Source organism: Mirounga leonina, unplaced genomic scaffold (genome assembly GCF_011800145.1).
Source record: "Mirounga leonina isolate KUSES-001 unplaced genomic scaffold, KU_Mleo_1.0 Mir_195, whole genome shotgun sequence".
NCBI classification, from domain to species: Eukaryota; Metazoa; Chordata; class Mammalia; order Carnivora; family Phocidae; genus Mirounga; species Mirounga leonina.
Genome location: NW_023270490.1, coordinates 5,924,043 through 5,951,803, shown reverse-complemented (window position 1 = coordinate 5,951,803; position 27,761 = coordinate 5,924,043).

The following is a 27,761-nucleotide window of genomic DNA, read 5'->3' as shown; positions in this document are numbered from 1 at the left end:
TTTCTTTCTTTCTTTCTTTCTTTCTTTCTTTCTTTCTTTCTTTCTTTGACAGAGAGACACAGAGAGAGAGAGACAGAGAGAGAGCACAAGTAGTCAGAGGGGCAGGCAGAGGGAAAGGGAGAAGCAGGCTTCCTGCTGAGCAGGGAGCCTGACGCTGGGCTCAGTCCCAGGACCCTGAGATCATGACCCGAGCCAAAGGCAGACGCTCAACCAACTGAGCCACCCAGGCGCCCTGGAAAAATCTATTTTTAATCGGACTTTACATGATTTGAAATTAAATATTCCTCACAGACACAGTTCTCAGTGTGGATTTACATAGCACTTCCATTTTAGCTGAATAATCTATGGAATGACATTTTTAAAAAACTGCCTCATCACTGAGTAGTGGGCATTAAAGGAGGGCACGTGATGTGATGAGCACTGGGTGTTATATGCAACTAATGAATTGTTGAATTCTACATCTGAAACTAATGACGTACTATATGTCGGCTAATTGAATTAAAATAAAAAAAAAACTGGCTCATCAAATAGTCCAAGTTGGCAATTAGTTACCTTTTTATCATTTATTTCTCCCTAATCTGAAAACTACACGGTTCAATGTACTTTATTCTGAAAACAAAATATTGGGTCCTTAGTTCAAGGGTTGTGACATCCTAGGAAGACAGAAATCCAATGGCCAAAATACCTGGAGGAAAGTAAATATTTAAAAAGATGGTGAGAGCAAAGAACAAGTCTAAGAAAGCGAAAGATTTTTTTTTTTTTTAAGATTTTATTTATTTGATAGAGAGAGACACAGCGAGAGAGGGAACACAAGCAAGGGGAGTGAAAGAGGGAGAAGCAGGCTTCCCGCTGAGCAGGGAGCCCGATGCGGGGCTCGATCCCAGGACCCTGGGACCATGACCTGAGCCGAAGGCAGACGCTTAACAACTGAGCCACCCAGGCGCCCCAGAAAGCGAAAGATTTTGTCACTTGGCCCGAGGACCTCTTTCTTGTAAAGGATCCATTGGCGGTAATACATATGCCATAAATCACTACTCTGCAGACGGGAAAGATGAGAAAAATGTGAAAATAATACCTTCTTTTCTGGACCAGCAAAGCAGAAATGTTGAAGTAAAATACAAGGAACTGACATAAGGGAAAGTGAGAAGGTTGGTGTCTCAGAACAATTAGAGACTACGGAGAGTGCAGAATGAAGGGTAAGAGCCAGCCCACCATTCTCCTCTGCTGACAAGGACTTCTCATGGACTATTGCTATTTGAGAGTGGACAGGTGATCTTATAAAGACAGGAATCAGTGGGAAGTGTGCAGAATTGCATTTATGGTGGAATGGTAACTGCTTATATTTAAGAGGCATTGCAAATTTTTCTACTTTTAAATAGCATAAACTCTATGGGGGGGATGGACATTATATATACATATTTTAAAGATTTTATTTACTTATTTATTTGACAGAGAGCTCAAGAGAACACAAGCAGGGGGAGCAGCAGAGGGAGAGGGAGAAGCAGGCTTCCCGCTGAGCAGGGAGCCCAATGTAGGGCTCGATCCCAGGAGCCTGGGATCATGACCTGAGCCTAAGGCAGCCGCTTAACCAACTGAGCCACCCAGGCATCCTGCTTATGTTGGTTTCAATGGTTTACAATGATAAATAACACCAGGATGGACGTCTTGTGGCCAGATATTTTTCCAGTTTTTTGGGGGTGGTGGTGGTGGTGGGGTGTTCCTTATTTCCTTCTAGTAAATCATCAAGTTTATGAACATTTCTACAATTTTTAAAAAAGGCATTCTCAAATTACCTCACAAAGGACTTTTGTAAATGAACTTTATTGATAGGCATGCGTAAGTGTAGGTATTTTACAACATTCGCATCAGTATTGGGTCAAAGTTCTTAGCAATTTTTAAACCCAGTTAGCCAGGGTATACTGGCATCCCTTGTTTTATTGTCCTCAGCAGATACTGTGGTTTTTGGTTTTTGTTTTACAAATTGAAGATTTGTGGCAATCCTGTGTCGAGCAAGTCTATCAGCACCATTTTTCCAACAGTATCTGCTTACTTTGTGTCTCTGTGTCACATTTTGGTAATTTTAGCAATATTTCAAACTTTTTCACTATTACTATATTTGTCCTGGTGACCTGTGATCTGTGATCTTTAATGTTACTATTGTAACTGTTTAGGGGTGTCATGAGCCACACCCACATAAGATGGCACCCACCGCCCTGATCAGTCAGCAGCCATCAACATCCAGGTAAGACCCTCCACTAACAAAAAAATTAGGAGTTGCTGAAAGCTCAGAGGATGGTTATCATTTTTTAGTGATAAAGTATTTTGGAATTAAGGTCTGTATATTTTTTAGACATAATGTTATTGCACAGTTAATAGATTACAGCATAGTGTAAACATAACTTTTATATGCACCAGGAAACCAAAAAATTAATTTTGGGCTCCCAATGACAAACTGGTTTTAAATCCTGAGGTTCTATAGAAAAAATGAAAACATCAATTAAATGAGGTAATCCACCAATAAAATTGATGGAACCAAAGTCATATTGAACTAGTATGTCAATTTAGTTAAACTACTTGTTTTGATTAATGTGAATGGACACAAATAAAATGTATATATTACCAAGAGACCAAATGACAGTGTCTAGTGTTCAGTTGGAATTTCATAAAACTAAATAAGATAAATTGTAATGTGTTTTGGGTTATACTATCAAATACACGTACACACATCCTTATTGTTAATTAGTTTGAAATTGTTAAGTTAAATACTTGAAATGTGAAAGATTGGAAAAGGAAAAGTAGCCCAAAATGGAATTTTTCTCTAACCTCTCAGATGTAGGGGAGGAATTCTGGTTGCATTTAGAAAGTGAAAAAGTTGGATTCTCGGCCACACACACCAAATTTTCTCTTTGTGATCTATTACAGTCAGCTCAAGAAAAAGAATGCATTGGACAAGCTGGGCCCATGCTGTCTGTTTCCAGAGTGAGGGCATGGGAGATAGTAACATCCTTTCTCATCTCTGCTCTCACCACGTGGTTGCTGAAGACATGGCAGCACTGGGAGGAAGAGAGGAAGAAGGGGTGAAGGGGAGGAAGAGAAGAGAGAAGAGGAGAGAAGGAAAGAAAAGAAGCAAGAGAGACAAGGAAAGAAGGGGACAGAATGTGGGAGGAAAGTAGGAAGGAGATACATGGAAAGCAGGCCAATGGAGAGGCGGACAGGAAGGAAAGAGAGCTAATGGGGTCGAGGAAGGGAGAGGAAGGAAGGAAGAAAACCAATTCTGACCTACTCACTTCAGTATCAAATATTCAATTAGGTTTAAAAGCCCAATATTTTAATCAAATTAATTGATAGGATGTTATGAATGGGAAATTAATTAAAACAATCATTGCATCCAAAAGCCAATATTAATCTTATTTATTTATTTTTAAATACCTGGAATATTTAGGCAGTAATTTCATTTGCAAAAGTTCTAAGCCAGGGATTCTCTAAATTAGTCAACAGCGTCTCCAGTTAGCAGAGTGTTCAGTGCCTTTGCAACTGCTGAGAGCGATTGGAACCTGGGAACAAACAGGCTTCATGATCTAAAGGCAGAAACCAGTGCAGCCCTGAATCCATTTAAAAACCTTTCAAATGTCCCTAATACTATTATTTAGACTTAGCTAGTTATTGTACACACTTTAAGAAAGATTATCCTTAGAAATGAAAACCCCATGTCTTCCTCTCCTGCTGTGATAATGGGAAAACGAAACTGATTTTGGTCAAAGTTTCCAAGATTTATTTTCTTCCCTTTGGCATTACAATAAATGATTAGGCAGAAACAAAACAGGGAATCTTCATTCTGTATGAGTGAGCCGTGGCTCAAAGGCAAGTGGAAAACAACGATTGTCTCTTAGCTGCAATCTGCTTCAGCTAACACCAATAAAGCTCGTCTGGGCTGTTGTATTTATAGACTCTGCAGAGAGAGAGTAGATATAAATATTTGAATATCTTTTATTTAGTAGCAATGTCTATTCTAATGTTGGTTTTTGTCTTTTCCAGTAATTGGTGTGGATGCCCAGAAGAACTGAATTAATTGCATGAGCAAACTTATTATATTGTTTAGGTTCGTTCTAGACCAAGTTGGGAAAATGTAATTGGGCTAGAGTAGAAAGAAGGTGTTTTTCTCGTTCATCTCTTCATGCTTTCAAACATCTCCCAACTTTTCTGATTTGTCAAAATATTTTTCTATGCATCAAGTACCACTCTAGGTTCTTGGAATAGAGTGGGAAATCTATTATTTATCGCCACAAAAATGCTGTGAATCATCATCAACAATAACAAAAAGCTGTCTAAAATAATAAGCATTTATTATTGCTCATGAGCCTACGTGGCATCCGGGTTGCTTGCTGTTTCTGACCGTGCTCCGCCACACACCCTCAGCCAGCCATCAACAGGGTAGGCGGCTCAGCTAATCCTGGCCGAGTTCCTTCATGTGTTTGGGGCTTGGCTGGCTGTTGGTTGGCCTAGGGTGGCCTCGCCTCAGATGATGGGGGCTCTCTTCGGCCTTTCATCCTCCACTTACCCAGTACTTGTTCTCCTGGTAAAGCCAGAGTTCCAAGAAAGAGAGAATAGAAAGTCCTTGAGCCTATGTGCAGAACCAGCCATTACTTTTCAAAAACGTATCTGCAAGCCACACAAGTATGAATAACCGTGGTTCATCTATCATATAGTTAAAAATGGTATTTCAGGTAAAAGGGTCTCGTTCCACCTGCAAGGGAACAGTTAATTACTCAAGTGCGCCCCGCTGAGGCATGATAACTACCATACACTTTGGTGTACAACCATGGTGCCTTATGGGAACTTTCCATTACATCACACAGAACATTCAGAGATAATGTACTTAAGGGTGCAGATTTAATAAAATGAATAAGGTTAATTACTGCATCAGGGACTCTTGAGTGAAACTGTATACACACACATATAATATGTGTGTGTAAATATAATAGAAACATATTTTTATGCTTATATTTTTACATATATATACTTTTCTTTTTTTTCCCTACTGTGAGTTTGTGGAGGCGAAGAGCACAGTGACTACGAGTCCCCTCTTTGATCCCAGAGCCTTGCTATGGTGCACTGTGCTGATTCATCGCTTTTCCACCATCTCAGCAAAAGCCCGTGCAATGAAAAAAGCAAATAGTATGTTAATGTCAGTGTGAACATAATATCAATGCCAAGGACTTCCTAAAAGGAAGACCTCCAGGAGTCTATAGGGCCACACTTTGAGAAACACTGCTTTCGTTCTTTTCCGACTTGGCTTTCTCTCGAGAAGTTGACCTGTCTCTTGCCTTGTTCTCGCAGAGCCTGATTCTCTGCTAAGTTGGATGTGCATCAGAGATCCTGCATCCTGAGTAAGGTGGGCCCATTTGTAAAGAATGCTTTAATTTAAGGATGGCGAATACGTGGTCTGCCTGTTCAAAACTGCCCTTCCCGGGCCCATGGTGGACCTTGGGATCGGTCACTCTCCTTTCTCCTGTTTGGCTTCACTCCAGCCTCACAGTTATAATTATTATACTCACATCAGCACCCAGCAGCCCCTCAGGACCCTTGGGAAATTGATAAAAACTTGCCATTTCATTCTTTATTCAAATAAAGGGTTTTCATTTCAGGCCAGTAAGATAGAGATAGATGTTTCTGAAAAAATGAGATCTTGTGGCCCCCTAAAAAGAAACCTCTTTTCCCTCTTTGTCTTTATTTATGATACAATTCCTTCTTCTTGGGCTCAGGTTAGTGGTTCTCAGTCCTGAGAATAACTAGGGAACACTTAACAGCTCTCCGTGCTGGGCCTCATTCCAGACAAGTTAAATTTGAGTCTCTGGTGATGCCCTGGGCATCAGTAGTGCGAGGCCCTTTTAATCTTTTCAGGTGGTTCTAACCTAATAAGGTTGAGCCACTGGTGTTTGATACCAACTGGAGGCTGTCACTAAGGGCTTCGAGTTGGTTCTTTCTGAAGGTGGCTATGAGGCTTTTGCTGAGTCATCTAGGTATTTTTTTTTATCTCCCTCAGAGAGATCATTAAATTTTTGTTTAATTGCCCAAACAAGGAGCATCTTATTATTTTACAACCCTGTATAATTTTCAAAGGTAGAACCTTAACACTAATGGATAATAAATAGTAATCCCAAAGATAAAACTGATCTTATTTCCTCTTTATTAAAAGCATAGTAAATCGGATGGTTTAAAAGAAAAATAGCGTGTAATGTAAAATAGGTTTTTTGGGTGTGATTTCAAGCAACTGTTAATTGGCTATTGCTCTTGGGGCAGATGATAAATATTTGCCCTTTCGCTTGTGCATGCCAAGCATGTGAACTGCTGTCCTGGGTTCAGAAAATCCTCCAACAATGGATGATGAAAGCTCAGATATGTGTTCTTTCTCGGCAATTCCTGGCAGCTTTGTCTTGAGCATATGGTCTGCTCAGCCTACTGAAAGCTTCTGAAAGAGGTAGGATACTTTTGGGATGCATTTCTAAAGTGGAGACAGTCTTCAGGATCCAGTGTGCAGAGTGATGGTGGGAATAGAGCCAGCAGCATGTCTGTAAGTGTCCAGTGGTGAGAGAACAAGGGCTCGTGTTCCATCTCTAACCCTTGGCTCTTGTCCATTTTTCCAGTTCGGGGGGCTCTCCATTGACTCCAGGAGGGAATTCATAACCTTTCCACCAATCCCTTTTCTGCTTTAATACACCAAACATTTCTAATCTGTTATGCTTTTAATGAAGACCAAAATAAACAAGAACAGTTTTAAGTTAACACAGATTATTTCTGTATTATCCACCAATGTTAAGTTTCTTTGAAGGCGATGTGGGCTTAGGACTGACTTCTGGTTTTTCTTGAAAGAGTTGGCCATATTGGTCTCACTTTTCCACATGGCGCTAAGTGGCTGGACCTAAGGGTGCTTGCTCCTTTAGAAAAGGCTCCGATGCCCTTCCATTGTTCTCATGTGGGAGGCTTCACCCATTTCCATCCCTTGCTGGGCTCCTGTTCTTTTTCTATTTGCTAACGGTAGGCCCTAGTATTCTCTCAGAGGTAAAAAATAAGGCAACATTAGGGAAACATAATTAGTTACACAAATTGTGGTTTCCAGAAGATATAATTGAGCATATTTCTCAGAAGAGTCCTAACTATTCTTGAGGCTTAGAACAGACAGAAAGTTCTCATATGGATTCTAAAAAATAAAGGGAAGTGGGGGAAATGCCAAACAAAGAAGGCTCCAACAAGAGATTCACAAAACACATGAGGACTATTTCTAGAAGGTGGTTTCATTTAATCTCTTATAAAATGGACCAGTTCCACTAAAGTGCCTTGGAGAGAGAAGTAATACAGTTCAGGAACAAAAATCTCTATCAGTATTTTTAATTTTTTAATCGAGGGAACAATTTAAAAGTTACTGTGGTAGTGGAAGTCTGTTGTTCATGCTACCCAGTGTCCATTCACCCTTCTTCGATTATCAGTGTGCCATATTCCTTGAGAACACCCTTCCATGACCTTGGCCCAGGTGCTTCTGGTGGAGTTGACTCTGCCCTTTGCTGCAGGAAGGATTATATTGACTCAGGCCTGGACAAATACACTAACACTTTCCTCTCGAATTATTTTATGGGGCTCTATCCCAGAAACCTATGAAAAATAAAAAAATGTACATAAAAATCATGACTTATTTTTGGCCACAATTACAGATCAGGCTGGTTGTCTGAGTTTCAGAGAAGCCATGGCTGGAGTCCTTCATTTCATTCTGTTTATGGACACATTTTCATTTATTTTTTTCCCAACAATTCTGTACATTTCTCAGTGCTCACCAAGATTAAGTGTACTCTTAATCCTCCTTATCTATTTTGTCCATCCTCCCACCTACCTCCCCTTTGGCAACCACCAGTTTGTTCTCTGTATTTAAGAGTCTGGTTTTTTTGTCTCTTTTTTCTTTGTTTTGTTTCTTAAAGTCCACATATGAGTGAAATCATATGGTATTTGTCTTTCTCTGACTGACGTATCTCACTTAGCATGATACCATCTAGATCCATCCATGTTGCTGCAAATGGCAAGCTCCCATTCTTCTTTATGGCTGAGTAATATTCCATTGTATATACATAGCACATCTTCTTTATCCATTCATCTATAGATAAACACTTGGGTTTGTTCCATATCTTGGCTACTGTAAATAATGTGCAATAAACATAGGGGTGCATATATTTTCAAATTAGTGTTTTCATTTTCTTTGGGTAAATACCCGATAGTGAATTACTGGATCATATGGTAATTCTATTTTTTATTTTTTTTGAGGAACCTCCACAGTGTTTTCCAGCAGCTGCACCAGTTTGCATTCCCACCAACATGCACAAGGATTTCTTTTTCTCCACATCCTCGCCAACACTTGTTGTTTCTTGTGTTTTTTACTTTAGCCATTCTGATAGGGGTAAAGTGATATCTCATTGTGGTTTTAATTTGCATTTCCCTGACGATTAGTGGCACTGAGCATTTTTTCATGTGTCTATTGGCCGTCTATATGTCTTCTTTGGAAAAATGTCTATTCATGTCCTCTGCACATTTTTAAATTGGATTATTTATGGTTTTGGTGTTGAGTTGTATGCATTCTTTATATATTTTGGATATGAACTCCTTATCAGATATATCATTTTCATTTATCTTTAAAACTAGAAGATCAAGTCAAAAGTATATTTAAATAATACCTCCATGAAATGGCTTCTTTTTGTGAGCATGGTGGAATTAGCTATCAACTAGTTATTTTTCATGCACTTGATAATGACTCTATGAGCAAAATGGATTTTACATTTTCTTGTGAATATGGCACCCAACACAGAAATAAAAATCTTATTTTTTCTTCTAAAAAAAAAGGTGAATCCATGTTCCCTCGGATGACTGGTTTGCATGAACACGTCATCCTGCATTCTACCCAACAAGGGTATCTTTCAACATTAGATTGCTTCTTCACTGGAAACAAAGGGATTAGTTCAGTAGTGGGACAGTATTTTGGAAAATGGTTTGAATGTGGATTTAAAAATCAATCCACTACTAGTAACTCTCTTTGTATGAGTCCACAGCGCACATAGGATGTTTCTGTCATACCCATTTAATATTTTTTTCCTGTGCTTTGACAATGTAATTGACTTACAATTAAAATAAAGTTTATGGACCCTTTTCATGCTTTTCTAGTTGAAGGAGAATATAATTAGATTTAACTGAGGTTGATTCTCCAAATGACACCCCTAGATAGAGCGGACAGCTTATGTGCATCCTATTCTTCTTTTGTAGGGAGCATGTGCATAAAGTCACTTAATAAAATAGGTTACACATCGAAAGCTTTCAAAACAAGGTTGGTGAAAATAGGATGTGACAGATTCTTCCCTTGATTTCTTGGAGCTCTTGCAATTATGTCTGATTCTCCAGGACATGGACTGATAAATGATGTTTTACAGGAGTAGGGGTGTTGGGGGGGCAGGGAAAAATATTACAACTTAATCTTTCTCAACATTTTCCCATAAGGTAATGCGACTGGGCTCAGGAAGAAGTTTTATAACTTGAATACACAAGCCTAACGATTGATCTGTAGGTGGCCTCAGCCCCTACCAATTATGTTGTTTATTAGAGAAATAATGAAAGACCAACATTAGAATGATGCTTTTAAAATTACCTGCTCTTTGTAAAATGTGTTTCCCAAATTAGCTTGGAAAAAGTGGCTTGCAATAGCTCTAAGAACATAATAATGGAAGGAAATTAGGCAGCTACACAAGGACAATAATGGGCTTTTTAGACAATAATCTTGTGTTTAATTGCAGCCAACTTTAACCATAGGCAACATGAAAAGTTTGAACAGGCAAGAGTGTTTAGGTATTATTGGTGTATTGAGGTTTTCCACAGCCCAGTGGAAACCAGAATGCTGGCAGTTATGTGGTTATTCTCATCAGTTGGACAGTTCCACTAGACAAGTCAAGGTTCAAGGAGACACAGTGATTCATTTGTGTTATTTGCCACTGAGGAGCTCAAATGCACAGCTGAGTTGTCTCCATTGATGAAATTAACTGGAAAATTGTCCAACTTTCACTTCACTTTTGGGTAGATCAATAAATAAGGAAGCTTTCCCCCATAGCATCTGATAGGATTCTGTTCCGGCCCTTACATCCGTGGTCCTTCCTCCTTGAAGTGGTTATGACTGAGCTACCAGCAAAGAGGTATCACTTCCAACTGATCCGTTGGTGAACATGGTGAGAAGAGATTTCACTGATAGAGCCAAAATGTCTCAAATTACTCGCACAACTGACCAGTGATATGGGTTTATAAATATTGACAGATTGTAGTGTATGACTTTTGATCAGATCAAAGACACTGCCAGTTTTGATGCTGGAAAATGGATGAGTAATGGTAAAACTACATGTGAAATGGCATTTTCAAATTAAGTAATTTCCTTTGAACTCTTTAAAGTTCTGTTTTAAAAATTTATATAAAGGGTACAATTCCAAGTATGATTCCAAGTATAGAAGTCTATGTGTCAAAATGTCATGATGCCTATGAAGGAGAGTGATGAGAAACTTTAATTTTAAATTGTATATTTTCATTTTTCTACAATCTTTCCAAATAAGCAAGAATTATTTTATAATGGGAAAATATTATAACCTGCTATGTTTTCTCCCTAAATAAATGTGGTGGAGCAGGTGGAGGTCTTTGAGGAAAATACTTCCTGTGTAAGCTCAGATTCAAATGTAAATTGTGCAAATTATTGGTACCATAGGTAGCAAAAAGCACACTGAAGGGAGCAGTTACTGGACACCTACTGTGTGCTGAGTATTCGGCCTATGTTATTTATAAGGACGTGGCAAGATGTGATTTCTTGCCCTCATGTGACTTTTAAAAAACACTGGGACTTGGGCAGATTATATAATTGGTCATGATTGCCTTGTTAAGATCTGGCCGAATCCTAGTTGCACCCATGTTTGTCAAATTCTGAAGTCCACACTTTCCTATTTGGACTTCTAATATTCCTTCCCGGAATGACTCTCGTCTAACAAATTGAAGGCTGTTAATATGGAAACAAATCATCATGATTCATTCATTTACTAATTGATCAAGAATTTTACTTATTTGTATTATGTTAAAACTTTAGCAGCTATATCTCCTTTATAAAATATTTTTATATTCATAAATACAGAATTGGCTGCTGAATTCTATCAGATAAGTTTTTGGCATTTATTGATATAATCATATTATTTTATTACTTTCTTTTTCCCTATTTATATGCTGAATTAAAGTGATATTTTTCTAGTATTGGATTTTTCTTGAATATCTGAACTAAAACCCACTTAGTTCAGTGTATTATTTTTGAAATGTAATGTGGATTCTATTTCCTGATACTTTGTGATTTTCGAATCAATATTCATGGGTTTGGTTTATAGGTTCTGTTTTTAGTGCTATCCCTGTCAAGCTTAGGTATTTTCTGCCATAGTGGTTTTGTAAAAAGAATTAGGAAGCATTAATTCTAACTTTATGCTTTAGGATAATTTAAAAAGCTCATGAATTATCTGTTTCTTTGAAGGTTTGAATGAATTCATGCGTGAAATTGTCTGGAACTTTATTGAGAAGTAGATCTTTGACAACTTTCTCAATTTCTTCCTTGGTTTTGGGTCTATTCAAGTATTCAATCTTTTGTTGAGTCAATTTGAAGTACAGCACTTTCATATTTATAGAAAATGGTCTATTCACATTCTCAAATTTGTTAGCATATTTTTGAGCAAATATTCTTTTAGAATCCTTTTAATCAGTTCTACTTTTCACATCCTTAAGTTTATATGTTAATGTAGTCTTCTTTTTTTATTTACAAGGTGCTTTATTTATTTTTATTCAAAGAACTAATTATTTTATGTATTTATCAATTCTACTTTTTCTATTTTCCAGGACATGAATGTATGCTTTTACATGTATTAACTCCATTTTTCTCTTTTCAATTATTTCATGCACTTATCATTTTAAATTTTTCTCCTTTCCTGTAAATAAATTTGTGTTTTTATATTTATTAATTTATGTTTCTGCTTCTCTTAGACTTTTCTTTGAGTTCTTTTCTTATATTTTTATGTCGAACACACTATCCTCATTTTTTTTCTTCCTGTTTTTGGGTAAGAAAAATGTTCATAGTTCTCCTTTTCTTTTTAGCAAATTTTTGGCATCATACAATACTTCATAGAGAGAGTTTTAGTATTGTTGTGATCTAATGATTTGGCGATTGTACTTTTGATTATCTCAGTGGCCTAAGAGTTATTCAATATTTAAAAAAAATATTTTCACGGTGCCTGGGTGGCTCAGTCAATTAAGCATCCAACTCTTGATTTTGATTAGGTCATGATCTCAGGGTCCTGGGATTGGGTAGGACTCTGTGCTCAGCGAGGGGTCTGCTCAAGATTCGCTCTCCCTCTACCCCTCCACCTGTTCATGTGCGTGTGCTTTCTCTCTCTCTCAAATAAATAAATAAATCTTTTAAAAATAAATAAAAGAAAATATTTTCTTTTATATTACCATTGGTTGAGAGATTTGGTTTCTTCAACTGTTATTCATTTCTGGGTGTATTGCATTTCTGTTGCAAACTATGGGTGACTAAGTATGTATTATTTCTGTTCTTTGGGATTTTGAATTTGCTTTGAATCTAAATTATGGCCAGTCTTTGTAAATAACCTATGCATGTTTATTAAGAAGCTACATTCTATCTCTCTCTGTAGGAATATTTATATTCTATACTTATGGACTATGTCATTCAGATTACACTATATTTAACTTTTGCTTTATAACTTGGTGATTGGTCAAGGATGGGATATTATGATGATGCTTCCAACAACAAGTATATTTATATAATTTGGGGGTTCTTGCTGTATCTGGAAGGTTTTTTTACATATGCTGGAGTGTGGGATCCTCATAAAGGTGATGATAAGATGGTTTAAATGGTACATGGGCATAGGATGAATAACAGTGGATAACATGGCGAAGAAGTTATTTCCTTTCCATTTATCTTCAAATTTGCATTATGATAGAAGAAAATCTCAATTCAGTGGTGTTAGTGTATTTGTATTACTTTGCTAACTCTGCTAATTCCATGTAGTAATAGAGAAGAGCAACTCAGGTTAAGACGATTAGGCAGAATCCTGAGTCTTCCGTTTGCTCTTGTGCCTACCTTCCCCACCCTTCTTCCTTCTGATCTCTGACCCAGGAGGTGACCATGTTCTAAACAGTGAGACTTCCTGGTCCTCTGGTTTTCTGTTGGCTCCTACCAACCGGGCAATGGCAAGAGACTGGGGGACTGTGAGGTAGGGGTCTTTACTTTCCTGGCTTCTGCTCCATTGAGTTGCTTTGGGTTGGCTCCATTCCTTCCCCAATCACAACACCTCCCATCTGTTGGTCCTTCCCTTACAATTGCCCAATCTGTGTGTGGTCATCACTCCATTCCTTTCTCCTTCCAGACAAGGGCTGGTAACTGCTCCTCGCTGACTTCTCTAAACTTGTCCCCACTGGCCCACAGCTTTTAAACCGTCTCTTTTCAAAACCGCTTTATTACCCATTTTGAGTGAGCTGTTTCCTCTTGTCTCTTCAGTGACAATGGCACCTGACGAAATTTACTAATATGGTTTCTTGTTTAGTCATACTCTTTATTTATAGCAGTAAGAATTGGTTCTGTATTTTTTATAGTAACATAGAGTTTCTGTCTAAACCGTTTTTATTTAATTTTAAAGAATTCAATGAAAATCATTGAAGCAAGTTATACATTTTATGAAGACATAGCAAAAACCTCATGAAACTAGGATATAAATTACTGAAGTTTGGAGAACACGGTTTATGCATTTTGGTGCTCCCTAATTTAGTATAAATGGTTTGTTTGCTATTTTAAATCACCACTACAAATGGATTTTCCCTCTTGTTTAGTGCTCTCCTTTAAACTACAGTCAGTAATACGAGGGTTGATGATGTGACTGTGCTTTTGTTTCTGTTTTTTAATTTTCTGGCATATTTTTGCCCATACTTTCATTTTAAAACAATTTGAGTCACTTTGTTCTACGATATGTCTTGTAGTATGGTATGTTTTTATTTTTATTTTTTTTGACTAATTCTAAAAGTATTCTTAATTAATATGTAATTCAACTTATTATGGTTGAGACATTCATTGTTTTTATTTCTGGCATTAGTTTAGGCTAGGTATGTCTCCTTGCTGTTCCCTTTTCTTTCTATCTTAGACTCTAATAACAATATTTATCCACATGTATCTTAACATTGCTTTTTCTTTAATTAACATATTTTAATCCTACACGTTTCAACAGCTCCGAATAAAATAATATTCATGGGTTCTTTTTGTAAGAAAATGAGGCAATTAGTGCATTTAGCTTCCCTCTCTCTTCTGTCCTCCTGGTTTTGTTAGTTTGGTCTGAGATTTCAGTGTCGTGGTGGCCGCAGACAGTCCCAAACTCTCCTTTGCCTTACGTTCCTCAGCTGGTAGTGATGTTGCTATCCTCGCGACAGACTCGTGCCAAGTAAATGAATTCATATCTGTGAAGTGCTTAGGACAGAACAGATAACAAGCACCATGTCAGTGTTAGCTTCAGTTTGTGTTGTGGCTACCCCTTTATTACCATGTGTAACAGATGAAGATTTTCTTTCAGGAATCCTAACCCACAGTTATTTATGTCTGTGTTGTCTGACGTGCTTGGTACTGGCTTCACGTGTCTACTGAGCATTGAGCATGTGGTTAGTCTGAATTAAAAGGTGCTCTGAGTATAAAATGCCCATCAACTGTTGAACATTCCGTTTGAATAATAGAATGAAAAATATGTCGGTAGTAAAGTTTTATATAGATTGTCTTGGTCTGTGCCATCTTTCTTTTGTAGCGACTCAATTCTGTTGAGTGGGGGGCACGGTCTGCTTCCTGGGATGTGCCCTTTGCATGTAGATGTGCTGCAGGGTGAGTGGTTGTGTCAGACGGCACATTTAGGAAAGCTCAACCCCAATGACATTCAGGGCTTTCCAGAGTAACACGAATCATGGTTAAAATGTGTTTCCAACATAGCCATTGACAAAACAGGTTAATTATTTGGAAGTTTTTTTCAATTGTCATGATCTGCAGATTTCTGTGATGATAGCTACCTTGTACTTCTGATTTTAATTTGCCTAGAGAGAGCACTAGAGGATGTTTTCATGAATGGAGACTGAACATCAGGCACCATGAGGATTTCACTATGGGACAGCAGGGTCGGGACACAGAAAGCTACACGCTGAACAACCTGCTGGGGATGAGAACATTGGGTCAGTGCGCAGGAAGGAGATTATCTGGAGCACGGGTATGTTTCTCAGACAGTTCGTGAGACATGGCATGATGGTCGGAGAGGTTAATGAGTATCCAGGGCACAGTGAATCCCCACTGAAGCCTGAAAATCAGAAAGGTTCATTCTTTGCTTGATGAAACATGCAAAATCTTCATTTTCTTTTCCTTTCCTCTGTAATTCTAATAAGATATTTTAAGCACATAGAAAAATATAGTGGATAACATTATAAATATGGAAACACATTGTTTTCAAAGGTTCTCTTGGCTCTTTTGAAAAATAACTTTTCCATCATCTCTAAGCCTTTAGTGAGAGGGAGAAATTGTGTTAGGAGCTCAGACTCACATCTTGAAACTTGAACAACGTCATGACATATATCCTTCCTCATTCATTTATATATATTTTTTGCATTTAAAATATTTTTAAACAGGTGGCTGTGAGCCAAAGGCGTAATTCCCATTTTCACACACACACACACACATCCATTCATATATCTGAGGTTATATATATACAACCAGTTTTATTCTTTTATGAAGCACCTGTGTGCAAAGCCCTCTTAATGCCATGTTCTTTTAGTAATGTTTTCTGGAAAATATCACTTATATGAAATGTGTTAAAATGCCTTAGTTGACTCTGATTCTTCATTTGAACAACTCCAATATATCCCCAGTAAATGACCTGTCAGTCGCAGCCTGGGGAATATATATATATATGACATCTTGTCAACATGTTAATCAGAACTAACTATTCCCTGTCTGCATGCTGGCATATCGAGTTCTTGTCTATGAGATCATGCATCATTTCAGGATTTCATATCCAGTTTTCCTCAACCTCTTTTCTTCATACTTTTGCTTTCCATCAACATCACCAGAGATTTCATGTGTGTAATGTAACTGCTGAAATCGTAATGTCAGATTTTTGAATCTAAGTGTATTTCACTCTGTTAAAAAAATCATATTTACATAGGACAAGGCAACATCGTTATTTTTATTTCAGATTAAATCACAAGAGCAACTAGAAAGCACATTTTTCATATATCTTTGGTCAAAACTGCTTTGAGGTAAAAATAGTTGGCCAAATTGAAAAGAAAAAGATAACACAAACACATATGTCTTTATCAGACTACATATGGGTGTATATTTATTAAATGAAACTCATGGAAAAGCATGGACTATATCAGAAATCATTTCAGGCCTGTTTGCAAAAAAAATCTGTAAATGAATTTGTAAGATCAAACCCAGTGCTCCTGGAATCAATGGGATGTTGCCTACATTATTTATCAGCTAATTCCCAAGAACCATGACAAAAGGCTTGATGTGGTAACCTTCCAACCCAGCTTGGCTCCTACAGGTTTCCAAGCAAGTCGTAGGCACTTAAATGCTACATGACTAAGCTGTGATATTATGAAAGAACACGTGCTCCATCCCAAGCAAGCTAAGAAGAGGTTGTAAGGGCCTGGATGTCTTGGCATCTTTGCCGGACTTTGTGTTCTGATGTCAAGATATGTCTTCAGTATTGCCAATTTAACCCATTTGACTTTTCTTTTTCTTTCTTCTTTTTAAAATCTAACAGCTAGTCTGAATGTAATCTTCCAACTATGAGGTTCCTTGTGCATGCAGGATGGTTGGGCAGGGTCTCATTTCTATGTCAGGGATGCCTTAAAAATCATCTTATCCAAACATAAGGAAACATAAATACACAGTATTTTTAACTGGCTCTTTTGATGAAGGATGTACCAAGATGTAATTGTTTTTTGTTGCTGTTATTGCTAATAGACAAAAAAAGAAAATCAGGTTGAATCCTTAAAGCACCAACTATTAGAATACATACAATTCTAAGCTTTTTTTTCCTCCATGTTTTTTAATGCTTGTGTGAAAAACCTGATGGCCAACATTCTTTGCATGATGATGACGATGATGACAATCTGCTTCATAGAAAATGTTAAAGGCACCTGTTCAAAGAGAAGAACAAATAGGTACTAGGATTTGTAACATTAAAAATGTGAAGTGTCTCAGACGATATTTGAAGACTTGCATAAGACAAATACTGTTTGGATAAATTGTGAAATAAATTGAAGCTTACTGACCAGATTGTGCTTCCTCCTTGATGGGTCAAGCATTGCTATTGTTTTCCTGGATGCGTTTCCGATGTTGATGGAAATGCACTAGCAGTGAAGGCCGTGAGAGCAGTGAGGGCTCGTCATGGGGTGGACTCATGATGTCAGGCTCCCATCTGCAAATCCTCTGACCTTGTGCCATCTGGGGGGGATGTTGCTGGTGTCCCTGTCATCTCTCTTTGGCTCACATTTGGTTGCAGCTGCAATCGTGATCACCATTTCCGACTCCCCTCCCACAGAGAGCATCCCTCCTACAGTGTGCCCAGCTAGTCTTTGTAGATTATACCGTAGGGCTGACCTGAGATTCCCCTATGCCATGGCTGAGCACAGCCAGCAAGTACAGAGAGGGAGAGTATGACCCAATGCCCATGAGCAACCCTCAGCCAATGGGAGGTAAGAGTCAGAGGATACACGCTCCAGCCTCCTGTCTACAGCCACCCTTGGGAAGCAGGATTTCTGCTTCTCAGAGGTCCTGAAGAAATGAATCTGCTTCTCTCACAACAAAATCATAGAGAATTGATCCTTGCGTTGGCTTTTCCTCCTTCCTCATTTCAATCTGCTTTACTCCTTCTCCCCAGCTTCACCTTCCAAATTAACCACTCACCTCCAGGTCCGTGCTCGGATTCTGGTTTTGGAGTGAACCCAAACTTAGATTCCATCTCAAGATATAAATATCATCATCAGCTGACAGGAAGGGATGACTGAATGTGGAAGAAACGATGGGTTCCTGAGTAGGCAGCAGGCTTCAAGGCAAAGCAGTTAGAAGCTAAGAAGGATTCCAAAAAGGTACCATAGGAACTCTATTTAATAATGGTGATGACTATGATGACAATTTGCTTCATAGAAAATGTTTCTCCATATAACAGGAACAGTTGTGTTATGATTATTGTTGCTAATCTTTTTTTTTTTAGGGGGGAGGGGCAGAGGAAGAAAGAGAGAGAGAGAATCTTAAGCAGGCTCCATGCTTAGTGCAGAGCTCAATGTGGGGCCGGATCTCATGACCTTGAGATCATGACCTGAGCCCAAATCAAGAGTTGGACGCTTAACCGACTGAGCCACCTAGGCACCCCTGTTGTTGCTGATCTTAATTAAAAAAAAAATTCTTTTTATGTGCCAGACACTGTGCTAACCACTTATGATGCTAGGGTAGATTGCTTGCAAAATGGCCACCATAATTGCCCAACCTCTATCCACACCCTGGATAGCTCCCACACCATCCACCCCCTCCAATACATTAATTCCAGGATTATTCACGTGACTCACTTTGGCAAATGAGACAATAGTAAATGTGATGTAAAAGGTTTGAAAAGTGCTTGCACATCTGGGTTTGTGCTATCCTGCTTCACATGGACACCAAGGCCACCAAAAGTGGGAGATAGGCTGCTGAAAAAGCCATGTGGAGGAGAAGCCAGGCATTTGGGCTGACAGCCTGCCGTCAGACACATCGGTGAGGCCATATTGACCAACTGACTCAGGCTCCTAAGGTATAATAAATGTTTATTATTTTGAGTTGCCAAGTTCAGGGTGGTTCATGATGCATCAAAAGCTAACCGATATGGATACATTATTTCATGTAATCCTTGCAAGTTTACTATAAAGTAGGGTGCTATAACTAACCCCATTTTACAGGTAGAAAATTGGGGCTGAGCGAGCTTCTTTTCCCCAACCACATAAATGATAAGTCTCAGAGCAGTTTCAAACATAGGTTTGCTTGATCCCAAGGCAAACTACCTCCCTAAAATTATTTGTCATATGGTTCAACTATTCTTTCTAAAGTTACGCGTTAGTTAATTCATTCACTCCAAAACCTTTTGTGAATACCCACTTTGTGTCAGGTAATGCAGTAAGATGCAGGTGGTACACAAATGAATAAGCCTTCAAAATAATCTCAGAATTGGTTAAAGGAAGCAGACGTGTGGCCAAATAGAAGGAGCACAATGCAGTAATATAGGTATTTACCAAGGCTAGCAGGGACTGGGACATTGAGCATGGGAAAAAACAGAATTTAACAATATATTGGAATTTTGCTGGAAAAGTATTTCTCTGCCAACCTCTATTGCTGCTAAGCATTTCAGATTTATCTCTGGGACCCAAACATGAAAATGATCTACTCTTTTCACTAAATCTTGTTTCCGCTAGATCTGGTAATAATGCTCTTCCCTGCATCTGGCCATATATTCACATTTTATGTATTAATTGCTTTTTTACATTCAAAATGCATTCAAATGCATGCAGCCCCTCACTTAAAACCACTGAGATTGTAAACAGGGTCTCTGTTAGAACCACTTCCCCTGATCTAGTTACCTCAGTTCCCACAGCCACGAGAGTCACCGTAACAGGAGCCTGAAGTATTTAGAGGGCACTGGGGTGTCCATCGATTTATCATGGGACATTATATAGCAGTTAAAAAGAAGGAGGAAGGTATCTAAAATTGCAAAGTAACATATATTGCCAGTGGAAACACTGGGGCAGAATTGCATTCAGCATGTAACATTTATGCAAAAATACTAACTAAATGTATGTTTCTCTCTCTCTCTCTCTCTCTCTCTCATACACACACACACACACATGGATTGGAATCCAATCCTATGCTTTAAGCCACTTTGCAGCAGAGTAATTTTTAGCCACTGCTTCCCCTTTCTTGGGCACACTGCCTCCCACAATTATATGTGTGCTCACTTTATTCCATGAGGCTGTAAAATTCTTGAGTTTTATCTGCTAGATGAAGCCGATTGTCATCATCGTCATCATCATGCAAAGAACCTTGGCCATCAGGTTTTTTGCACAAGCATTAAAAAACATGGAGAAAAAAAAGCTTAGAATTGTATGTATTCTAATAGTTGGGAAGAGGGAGACAGAGGATTTTAAGCAGGCCCTATGCTCAGTTCACAGCTCAACTCGGGGCTCGATCTCACAACCCTGAGATCATGACTTTGGCCAAAATCAAGAGTCAGATGCTTAACTGACTGAGCCACTCAAGTGCCCCTGAAGATTTTTTTTTTTAATTGCACAACACAGGTATAATTTAATTTCTCTTCCTATGTTAATTTAGTGATTTGAAAAAAAAACAGATTTTGTTTTTAAATGAGAGCAAAGGGCATTTTATATTCTTTGTCAGGATGGGGCAAAGATTATTGTTTCTAATAAGCAAGAATGAAGAAAAACATCCTACCCATTGATACTATTAAAAGGATTATCTTGTTTCAGCCATTGGGCTATCCTGTGGAATAGGTTGATAGAATATGAAGAGATTTTAAGACATAAGATAAAAGTAACTGTATTTTACGTGTGTGTGTGTGTATATATATACACACACACACACGTAAATATAATTAATTATATTATATAACATATAATCATGTAAGTTAACAGTTATTTAAGTAATTTATTGTATAAATTACATACATATATACAGATGGTCCCCAAGCTACCATGGTCCAACTATGAAGGTACGAAAGTCATATACGTTCAGTAGAAACCATACTTTTAATTTTGAATTTGGATCTTTTTCCAGGCTAGCAATATGCAGTATGACCCTCTCTCATGATACTGGGGTGTGGCAGCTTCCAGTCATCCATGCGATCATGAGGGTCAATAACCGAGAGGTACTGGCAGCCAGCTAGTACACATACGACCAATTCCATCTCTCATTTTCAGGACAGTATTCAATACGTTATATGAGATAGTCAACACTTTATTATTGAATAAGCTTTGTGTCAGGTGATTTGGCCCCACTGTAGGCTAATGGAGAAGCCATGATATTGGGTAGGTTAGGTGCGTTTTCGACTTATGTTATTTTCAACTTATGATGGGTTTATTGGGAGGTATCCCCATCATAAATCAAGGAAAATCTGTAATTATATAATATATAATTAATAATATGTATATTGGGCGCCTGGGTGGCTCAGTTGGTGAAGCGACTGCCTTCGGCTCAGGTCATGATCCTGGAGTCCCGGGATCGAGTCCCGTATCGGGCTCCCTGCTCAGCAGGGGGTCTGCTTCTCCCTCTGCCCTCTTCCCTCTCGTGCTCTCTCTCATTCTCTCTGTCTCAAATAAATAAATAAAATCTTTAAAAAAATAATATGTATATTAATATATAATATGTATTTTTAAATTTTATACTTGGACCACTCAAAGTTTGTGTGTGTGTGTGTGTGTGCATACAGTCTCATAATGCACGTATTTTCAATGCACCTAAGAGTCACTACATACTAACATGAGAAATGTAAAAGGAATTTTACCACCCTGGCTTAGTGACTTCCTGTTATGGTCCTTAGATTTTCTGCGAGAGCTAGTGCTAAGATAGAACCTGGGACTGTGAACACAGGGAGAAGAGAAATATTTAGAAAAGGATCTGAGTGACCTGAAAGGAAGCCCAACCAAACACAGAAGACTTTTTTAAGTTGAATAATCAGAAAGGATCTTCCTATGCGCCTGCAAGCTTACTCAACCCATTCAGGTGCTCATGTCTGCTCTACTTTGCGCTTCAAAGCCAGTGAGTGTAAATTACTGTACATAGTACCACTTTGGGTTCCTTTTAGAAATGAAGATTTCAAGGCCCTGTGCTCCAGGATTCCAATTTAGTACCTCTGAGGCAAGACGCTGGAATCTGAATTTGTATGAAGTACTTTGGGTGATTTCCATAAAGATGAGCCATATGCCATGCTTTGAGAAACCCTGTATGGGCTGGCTCTTGAAAAATGGCCAGCTTTATTCCAACCAACTTATTTATAGCATTTCTCTCTAACCCTCTCTCTCTCTCTCTTTGGCTAGTGATGGGAACATTTCAATATGCACCCATGAATGCCCACCTGTGAATTTTCCAGACTTAGGCTCAAGTCATTTTTCTCACCAACTCAAAGGATCTTTTTTAGAGTTAATTGGCCAACAAGGAGGGAGAGTCCAAATGGCTGCTTGGCATAATTGCCACCCACTGTTCCTTCTCTCTACCTCAGAACAGGTGTAGAAGTCGTGAATCATCCCTCCTGATTACTTTTGGCATTTTGCAACTGATTGTTTTAGAGGCCAGACTGTTTTGTGAAAAATCTAACTTGTCCTGCTGTCAGAAAGCTTTCAGGAGGATATTCGACATTTAAAAAAATTTTTTTTCAAGTCAATAATCTAGGAGACTCCGCACACGTGTGTGTGTGTGTGTGTGTGTGTGTGTGTGTGTGTGTGGCTGTTTTGAGCATGCCCATCCTAAAAGGAAATGGTTTTCAGTGGGGATTAAACAAGTATCTACACATATAATTCCAGAAAACCTGGACTCAAATGTAACAGTTATGTGAGTGCTGCAAATGTTTTCTATCGTTTTGTCTATTATCATGAACTAATTTAAGAGACTATTTTTGCTGGGGAAATAGAAAATTTTGTTTCGATTTCTCTATAGAAAATGCTCATGTCAGGGACTTCATGCATGTGTGGCTGAGGACAGAAAAGGAAAAAAATGCATTGCATAAAAAATTTAAATTAGAGTAAAAATGAAACTAATTGCAATTGTTTTGCAATTACTGTTACAGTGACCTAAGCACTGTGAGCAATGCCTACACAAATCAGTTCATTTAATCCTTGACAGGCCTTATTATAATCACTTTCGGACATGGAAACTGAGGCTTAGAATGTTAAGCGACATTCTCCAGCCCACATGGGTGGACTCCAGCTCCCAAACTCACTCTGTTAATGATCATACTAAACTGACTCCATATTTGCTTTCGCCTGGCAAGTCATACAAACATACATAATTCAGCCTCACTGAGATACTATTTCCATCTCCATGAAAATGAACGCAATAAACACCTTTCATGGGTTATTTTTAAAGAGTAGATAACATGCTAGAATGTAAGTGTTTCACAAAGTCCTATGTACGTATAGAATATTCATAGAGAATACCAAAATAATTGTGATATTGTCACCTTAATATGGGAGTATCCAGTATCAGTTCCTGCTTTGAGTCTGTTTATCCACTTGACATTCAACCACAGCTACACAAAACCTAGCTTAATTGGAGGTGCCTGGTGGTGCAGGCAATGGGGATTTTCAAAGGTCAATGACATGATCCCAAGCTGGTCATCGATATGACTTCCTTAGACAGTTGGAGTCAACTTCCTTGCCTCTTCTTTCCCCCAGGGCATTTGTTGAACATTTGTATGCAAGTATTTATGACCAAAATTACAGTTGCTGGTAAGATCTGGAACAAGGGTCACATTCACACCGTATCAGGAAACTTAATTCTGACTGTAACGTAAATTTTTCTTAAGAACAAAGCAGATGAGGCTGATCTTTAGAGTCAAAGAGAGATTGAATTAAAAGAAGGCTATGTGTCTAATTTCCCAGAGGTGCTGAATTTGCGTGCTCCACATCTAGGCTTCTGCATTTTCTGTTGCTGTTGTTTATAGCTTTGTTTCCATTCTGAGCCTTGTTCTGTATATAGGGGAGAGCTCAGCCATTCAGAACACAAGATTGATTCCTCTTTTTATGCCAAATGTAAAGTTTGTTTGCAAGAAAGTAATTATTTCCTAAAATCATTATGGTGACCAATTAGAACTGTGGCCTGGCAGCCAGATATGTGGGCTTCACCCACACCAGCCTGCAAAGGCTTCACCTTGTTTTACTGACCTGAATTCAGTGTCAAAGAGAATGTTTGAATCTATCCTTTGCTGGGTCTCAAGAGAATGCTAGGTAAGGAGAGGCCTGAGTGGAGAGGAGGAAGCAAAGAAAAGCATCCATTGATCACTTATTAAATATCAGAAACTGTGCCAATCAGCTACGGATACTGATAACAATAATTATACAAGATCAGTAATAACCACACCAAGCATTTATTGAGCACTTACATATGCAATTTCTATGCATTATCTTTACTCCTTCTAATATCCCCATGAGGTGAGTATCCTTTTTTATACCCACTTTACAAATGGAGAAAAGGGATGGTGGCCCAGCTAAGTTGATTACCTTGTCTAAGTTTAGGAAAGTGACAGAGCCATGATTTGAACCCAAATCAGTTGGCTTCCTATTCCAGAAGGCTGCTAGAGAGGACACAGTAAAACAGCATCACTGAAAGACATTTAACTGGAAATAGTAACAGATTTATTAATTGATCAATTACACATTTTCATATTGCAATTTAATCTCCACTTAATACTGCCTTAATTAAAAAAAACCACATGAAGATAAAAATCCATTTTTCTGATGGTGACGTTGGCACCAAATGATTACAAGAAAGGACTTGAGAACAGCAAAGAACTGTCCAGGTGGAAGGGTTCCCCTCCACAATCTAGACCAGTTTAGGATTGTAAGATATTCAAATGTTTCTCAATCCTACCATCTTCTTTCATTGAAGTGCTTGGACTTTTACTGGTCACTTTAGGTGCTGTACCTTGGCCCTACACTTTCTAGAGAAATAGAAGAATAATGACGGAGTTTAATCCTATTCTGACATAAACCAACCTTTCCTGATTCCATTATTCAATTACAGGGAACGTCACATGTATTTGCAAATGCATTTAGGAAGCATAAAAACCAAGCCTCAAAACTGTACTCTACTCAAGTTAATGTCAGCTTCTGTGTAGAGGAAGGAAGAGTAAGAAAAGTATTCTTAGTCATTGATGAGTAATTGATTATGTTCCAACTCATTTTGAGACATGGCGCCTGGGTGGTTTCGAAACAATATAAAAATAACACAATTTGAGTTGAAATTAAGGTGTGACAAGCCAAGTTAAATATTTTTTGCATGCAAGAAGAGAAGAAATTCCACTGCCACTTGTTAAATTGTTCTCCTTTAAAGGGAGAATGGAGTGCATTTCTTTGATGGACAACTATTCAGCTTACTAACTCGCGAAACCCTGGAGCTGATGCTTGTCAGAGTTTATCTGAAATTTTAGCACCTACTCAAAAATAACATAGATTAAGGAATGCACGTCCTAATAAAATGGCTTCTCAGATATGTGTATGTAGTTGTTAACTGGTATATTTCAAAGTAGATTTATATATTCAGCCTATGTCCATTTATTTCACAAAGCAGATTTGCCATCTAAAGTGATTTTGGGGATGTACCAATTGCACAGATACAAATACATAACCTCTCACATCACTTGACCTCATCAGAGTTCTGTCTAGAGCTTAACTCCCCCCGATTGTCCCCTGCTATGCACTGAATGTTTGCAGCCTCTGGTAATCCTATGTTGAAACCCTAATCCCCAGTGTGATGGTGTTTGGAGGTGGCACCATGGGAGATGTTCTTATAAGGAGAAGATTCTATATAATTAGTGTTCTTAGCGTTCTTGTTTTCACTTTCTGCCAGATAAAAAGATAAAAAGACTGCCATTGACAAGCCAGGAGATTGGTTCTCACCAGACACCCTATCTGCTGGTCCCTTGATCTCAGAGGTCCCAGTCTCCGTGTATTAGTCAGGATTCTCTAGAGAAACAGAAATGATAGGATATACATGTATACATATGAGAGGACATTTATTACAGGAATTGGCTCACTCAGTTATGTAGGCTGAGGAGTCCGATAATCTGCCCTCTGAAACTGGACAACCAGGAAAGCTGGTGGTATAATTCAGCCCAAGTCCAAAGGCCTGAGAAACAGAGACAAATGGTATCAATCCTAGTGTGGGTCTGAAAGCCCAAGAACCAGGAGAGCTGATGTCCAAGGGCAGGAGAATGATGGATATCTCGGTTCAAGCAGAGAGTGAATTCGTCCTTCATCTGCCCTGTTGCTCTGTTTAGGCTCCTAATGGGTTGGGTGATGCCCACCTGCACTGGTGAGACAGTCCTCTTTACTCAGTCTAACTCAAATGCTAATCTCTTCCAGAACACCTTCACAGACATATCCAGAGCAATGTTTTACTAGCCATCTGGGCATCCCTCAACCCAGCCAAGTATAAATACTATTAACTTATCTCTCAGCCTTCCCCAAAGGGATGTACCTGGCCTTTCACCAGGGTAACGGGGCATGGGGGAAAAGGAGATAATCAGACATTCTGAGGACTCCTGGATGCTGACTCTGAACTGACACTGATTCCAGAAGACCCCAAGTGTCACTATGCTCTCCAGTCACATCTGGAGCATAGACAGGTCAGGTGACCAATGGAGGTTTAGCTCAGGTTCATCTCACAGTGGGTCCAGTGGGTTCCCTTAGCCATTCTGTGGTTAATTCCCCAGTTCTAGAATACATAACTGGAATAGACAGAGTTAGCCGTTGGCAGATCCCCACGTCGGTTTCCGGCCTATGTAGTGAGGGCCATTATGGTGAGAAAGGCCATGTGGAATTCACTGGAACTGCCTCTACCCAGGAAAATCATAAATTGAAGGTAATACTTCCCTGGAGGTATTACAGAGATTAATGCCACAATCGAGGTCTTGAAAAATGCAGGACTGGTGATTCCTACTACTTCCCCATTCAAGTCTCCTTCTTGGCCTGTGCAGAAGACAAGTAATTTTTGGAGAATGACAGTGGGTTGTCATAAGTTTAGCCAGGTGGTGAATTGCAGCAGCTGCACCAGATGTGATTTCATTGCTTGAACAAATTAACACACTCCCTAGTACCCGGTAGGCAGCTATTGATCTGGCAAACACATTTTTCTCCAGACCTGTCCACAAGGACCACCAGAAGCAGTTTGCTTTCAGCTGGCAAGGCCAGCAATGTACCTTCACTGTCCTGCCTCAGAGGTATATTGACTGTCCATAATGTAGTTTGCAGGAATCTTGATCACCTGTCCCTTCCCCATGATGTCACATTGGTCTATTACATTGATGACATCATATTGAATGGACCCAGTGAGCAAGAAGTAGCAACCACTCTAGAGTTTTTGGGGAAATATTTGTGTGTCAGAGGCTGGACAATAAATCTGATTAATATTCTGGGGACTTCTACCTCTGTGAAATTTCTAGGGGCCCAGTGGGGTGGGGCATCTTGAGATATCACTTCAAAGGGGCGCCTGGGTGACTCGGTTAAGCGTTCGACTTTTGATCTCATCTGAGATCTTGATTTCAGGGTCATGACTTCAAGCCGCGGGTTGGGCTCCATGCTAGGCATGGAGCCTACTTTAAAAAAAAAAAAATATATATATATATATATATATATATATCCCTTCCAAGGTGAAGGATGGTTAGTTGCATCTGGTTGTTCTTATGACCAAGTAAGAAGCACAATGCCTGTGGGTCTATTTGGATTTTGTAGGTAACATACTCCTCATCTGGGTGTGCTACTCTGACAGCAGGTTGTAAAATAGAATGCATACTCTGATCATGTTTCTTCTAATTCTACAAAGTTAGAAAATTATAAAAAAGTATAAGGAAAAAAAACAGTTGGAA